The sequence below is a fragment of the Neofelis nebulosa genome, chromosome 1 (genome assembly GCF_028018385.1).
Source record: "Neofelis nebulosa isolate mNeoNeb1 chromosome 1, mNeoNeb1.pri, whole genome shotgun sequence".
NCBI classification, from domain to species: Eukaryota; Metazoa; Chordata; class Mammalia; order Carnivora; family Felidae; genus Neofelis; species Neofelis nebulosa.
The window spans coordinates 190,410,139-190,415,600 of NC_080782.1; positions in this window are offsets into that span (position 1 = coordinate 190,410,139).

Below are 5,462 nucleotides of genomic sequence, written 5' to 3' on the forward strand. Positions count from 1 at the left end.
ACCTTGACTTCAGACTTTCTGGCCTCCAAAACTATGACACAATACATTTTTTTGTTTTATTTTTTAAATTTTTTTAATATTTATTTATTTTTGAGAGAGAGACAGAGTACAAGTGGGGCAGGGGCACAGAGAGGGAGACACAGAAACTGAAGCAGGCTCTGGGCTCTGCGCGGTCAGCACAGAGCCCAACGCGGGGCTCGAACTCACAAAGCATGAGATCATCGCCTGAGCCAAAGTCAAACGTTTAACTGACTGAGCCACCCAGGCGCCCCAAAATTTCTTTGTTTTAAACCACCAAGTCCATGGCCATTCGTTATGACGGCCCTAGGACACTAATACAGTGGTGTTAATGCAAAAATCAGCATGCAGACTACAGTCTCTCATCGCAGAGTGCCACTGAGCATGTGAGTGGCCAGAGGAAATAAAGGTACAGATGGGCGCTGGCCTTAACAATGTCCTCAATAAGAGGACCAAAGAACAGAGGTGAGTTTGCTAAAAGGTTCACAAACTATTAAGGCCTGCAGAAATTTTGATGATGTCAAGATTCATCCAATTCATTTTACAGCTGAAGAAATTGATGTGGTCTGTCTTTTCGCTTCCCTTTCTCCTCTGCCTCAAGTGAGGTGCAGATGGTCTGTCCTATCTCAGGCAGGAAGTCTCTGTCTGGCTGACACCTGGAATGATTCAGCTGGATTCCCAGAGGTGTGGAGGGGATATTTCTTGCCAGTAAGATGGTAACTATAAAATCCATTTACTTTCCAGTTATTCTAGAGTGCCTACTCTGTAAGTAACAATGGGAGAAGCAAGAAATGTGAACTCCTGTCCTATAGAAACACATTCACAATCACAAATATGAGACAAGTCATATTTAAACTGTAAGTAAAGTCAAACAAGTACCTTTTTGGTCCCTGGGTTAAAACTAAAGACTCAAAACAAGGCAGAAGAAAGGGAAACTTTAGAACATTTCTATCAGTGGCATTTAAAACAAGAGCAGTCCCTGATGAACATGGGTGCAAAAATCCTCAACAAGATATTAGCCAACTGGATCCAACGATACATTAAAAAAATTATTCACCACAACCAAGTGGGATTTATACCTGGGATGCAGGACTGGTTCAATATCCACAAAACGATCAATGTGATTCATCACATCAATAAAAGAAAGGACAAGAACCATATGATTCTCTCAATAGATGCAGAGAAAGCATTTGACAAAATACAGCATCCATTCTTGATAAAACCCTCAAGAAAGTAGGGATAGAAGGATCATACCCCAAGATCATAAAAGCCATATATGAAAGACCCAACGCAAATATCATCCTCAATGGGGAAAAACTGAGAGCTTTCCCCCTAAGGTCAGGAACAAGACAGGGATGTCCACTCTCATCAGTTATTCAACATAGTATTGGAAGTCTTAGCCTCTGTAATCAGACAACACAAAGAAATAAAAGACATCCAAACTGGCCAGGAGGAGGTCAAACTTCCACTCTTCACAGATGGCATGATACTCTACATGGAAAACGCAAAAGATTCCACCAAAAAACTGCTAGAACTGATTGCAGGATATAAAATCAATGCACAGAAATTGGTTGCATTCTTATTCACCAACAATGAAGCAACCGAAAGAGAAATCAAGGAATTGATCCCATTTACAATTGTACCAAAAACCATAAAATACCTAGGGATAAATCTAACAAAAAAGGTGAAAAATCTATACATTGAAAACTATAGAAAGCTTATGAAAGAAATTGAAGAAGACACAAAAAAATGGAAAAAGATTCCATGCTCCCAGATAGAAAGAACAAATATTGTTAAAATGTTGATACTACCCAAAGCAATCTATATATTCAATGCAATCCCTATCAAAATAACACCAGTATTCTTCACAGAGCTAGAATAAATAATCCTAAAATCTGTATGGAACCAGAAAAGACCCTGAATAGCCAAAGCAATCCTGAAAAAGAAAACCAAAGCAGGAGGCATCACAATCACAGACTTCAAGATGTATTACAAAGCTGTAATCATCAAGACAGTATGGTACTGGCACAAAAACAGACACTCAGATCAATGGAACAGAAGAGAGAACCCAGAAATGGACTCACAAATGTATGGCCAACTAATCTTTGACAAAGCAGGAAAGAATATCCAATCGAATAAAGACAGTCTCTTCAAGTCATGCTAGGAAAACTGGACAGCAACATGCAGAAGAATGAACCTGGACCACTTTCTTACACCATACACAAAAAACAACTCAAAATGGACGAAAGACCTAAAGGTAAGACAGGAAGCCATCAAAATCCTCGAGGAGAAAGCAGGCAAAAACTTCTTTGACCTTGGCCGCAGCAACTTCTTAACACGTCTCCAGAGGCAAGGGAAGCAAAAGCAAAAATGAACTATTGGGACCTCATCAAAATAAAAAGCTTCTGCACAGTGAAGGAAACAATCAGCAAAACTAAAAGGCAACTGACAGAATGGGAGAAGATATTTGAAACGACAGATCAGATAAAGGGCTAGTATCCAAAATCTATAAAGAACTTACCAAACTCAACACCCCAAAACCAAATAATCCAGTGAAGAAATGGGCAAAAGACATGAATAGACACTTCTCCAAGGAAGACATCCAGATGGCCAACCGACACATGAAAAATGCTCAACATCACTCATCACCAGGGAAATACAAATCAAAACCACAATGAGATACCACCTCACACCTGTCAGAATGAATAACATTAACAACTCAGGCAACAACAGATGTTGGCAAGGAGGCGGAGAAAGAGGATCTCTTTTGCATTGTTGGTAGGAATGCAAGCTGGTGTAGCCACTCTGGGAAACAGTATGGAGGTTCCTCAAAAAACTAAAAATAGAACTACCCTATGACCCAGCAATTGCACTAAATACTTAACAAGGTATTTATCCAAGAGACAAAGGTGTGCTGTTTCGAAGGGACACATACAACCCCACATTTATAGCAGCACTATCAACAATAGCCAAAGTATGGAAAGGCCCAAATGTCCATCAATGGGTGAATGGATAAAGAAAATGTGGTATATATATATACAATGAGGTATTACTCGGCAATCAAAAAGAATGAAATCTTGCTATTTGCAACTACGTGGACGGAACTAGAGGGTATTATGCCAAGCGAAATTAGTCAGCCAGAGAAAGACAAATATCATATGACTTCACTCATATGAGGACTTTAAGACACAGAACAGATGAACATAAGGGAAGGGAAGCAAAAATAATATAAAAACAGGGAGGGGTGCAAAACATAAGAGACTCTTAAATATGGAGAACAAACTGAGGGTTACTGGAGGGGTTGTGGGAGAGGGGATGGGCTAAATGGGTAAGGGGCACTAAGGAATCTACTCCTGAAATCACTGTTGCACAATATGCTAATTTGGATGTAAATTTAAAAAATAAAAATTAATTAATCAATTAATTAATTTAAAAAAACAAGGGCAGAACTTTGCTATCTGGCTTTGAGCAGACTAATTCTACTTAGAAAAACCAGACAAGGGGCAGCTGGGTGGCTCAGTCGGTTAAGTGTCTGACTTCAGCTCAGGTCATGATCTCATGGTTCGTGAGTTCTAGCCCCACATTGGGCTCTATGCTGACAGCTTAGAACCCAGAGCTTGAGATTCTGTGTCTCAATCTCTCTCTGCCACTCCCCTGCTCACACTCTTCTTTGTCTCTCTCTCTCTCAAAAATAAATAAAACATTAAAAATTTTTAAAAAAGAAAAACCAGACAAGCAGGACCATACACACATCCCCCACCCCCACACACACCCACACCTATTTAATGTGTTGAAGAACTATAAAAGTAGCTCCTTGAAGAGATCAAGATCCTTGAAAGAAGAAAAGTTAATCAAGAAGGTGGGCAGAAAGTGGCTGCTGAGATGCAGAGAAACTGAGCAAAACTTTTAGCAGTCTGATGGAACAGGAGAGTCAAAAATGGGAGGTCAGGACTATCAAGAAACCCAAGATATAAGAAATCAAGATCCTGGACAGAAGGGATCCATAGGAAAATCAGCCTGATAGTCTGACCCATGTTTCCTCTGGATAGTCATCCATTTGTCTGTGGTGCTGGCCAAGAGATAGAGAAGCTAATCCAGAAAGTGCTTGCTAAGCGGCTGAAACACTAAGCAGAGCTATTAAGAGTCTCACTGTGCTAGGAAAAATAATAATAATAATAAGAGTTCAGGGTCGCCAAAGTGGATGTGCCCAGGCAAACTGTCCAGTTTGAGCCCTGCACAGGGCTCGGCACTGACAGTAAAGGGCCTGCTTGGGATTCTCTCTCTCTCTCTCTCTCTCTCTCTCTCTCTGCCCCTCCCTTTCTCTCTCTCTCAAAATAAATAAATAAACATTAAAAAAAAAAAAAAGGGGGGGGGGACAAACCTTAAATAGTCAAAGCCTATAAGAGGGAGACTCAGGCTCAAATTGGTTTCCCTCTAATGGATTAAGGTGATCTCCACTAACTGCCTTCCGGAAACCAAACAACAACCTCTCCACAGAGAGTATCATCTAGACCCTCTACAATGTTTCATAAAACTTCCCTGGAAGATTATCAGGCACACCCAGATGGAGAACTACGATTAAAAAATCAAAATAGAAACAGACACAGTTGTGATTCAGGTATCGAAATTATCAAACCAATGTTAAAACAAGGGCAGATCCCCCTTCCCCCTCCACCTCTACCACAGATCATTCACAAAGTACCACAGACAAACTTGTAGTGCCTAAAACTAGAATGGGGCCCTGCCCAGCTAGGAATCTCGGTAACTCAGAAATGGGCTTCTCCTTGGAAGACATGTGTGTGGAGAGACCTTGAATAATAGCAGGGAAAACTGACTGCCGTCCCAGAGGCTCATTCATTACCCTTAGTGATTACTCACATGAACCCAGTACCTCCCCAAATCTCCTAGAGTCTTGAATTGTTGCACAGCCTTTAAATTTCTTCTAATGATTATTTATTTTTGAGAGAGAGAGAGACAGACAGACAGAGCACAAGCAGGAGAGGGGTAGAGAGAGAAGGAGACACAGATTCCCAAGCAGGCTACAGGCTCTGAGCTGTCAGTGCAGAGCCTGACGCGGGGCTCAAACTCACAAACTGTGAGATCATGACCTGAGCTGACGTCAGATGCTAAACCGACTGAGTCAACCAGGCGCCCCTGAATTTTTTAAGTAAAGCTGAACTCTGTGCGAGGACAGGCGTTAGGGTAGACCGGCTTTGTGGTCAGGAGAAGAGCAGGGGGCTCAGAACATCAGCAGAGAGTTTGCTAGGAGTTGCAGTGCAGGCTGGCTGCTGACCAGGACTGTAGGACGGAAGAAAATGGAGATCCCACAAAGATTTAATTAATATTCCTTTACTTTTATTCATAAGAGGCTAGGGGTGAACATGGAAGAGGGGCTGTGAGAATTTTAGCCCCCTACCCCTGTCTTCTCTTGTCCCCATGTTCAG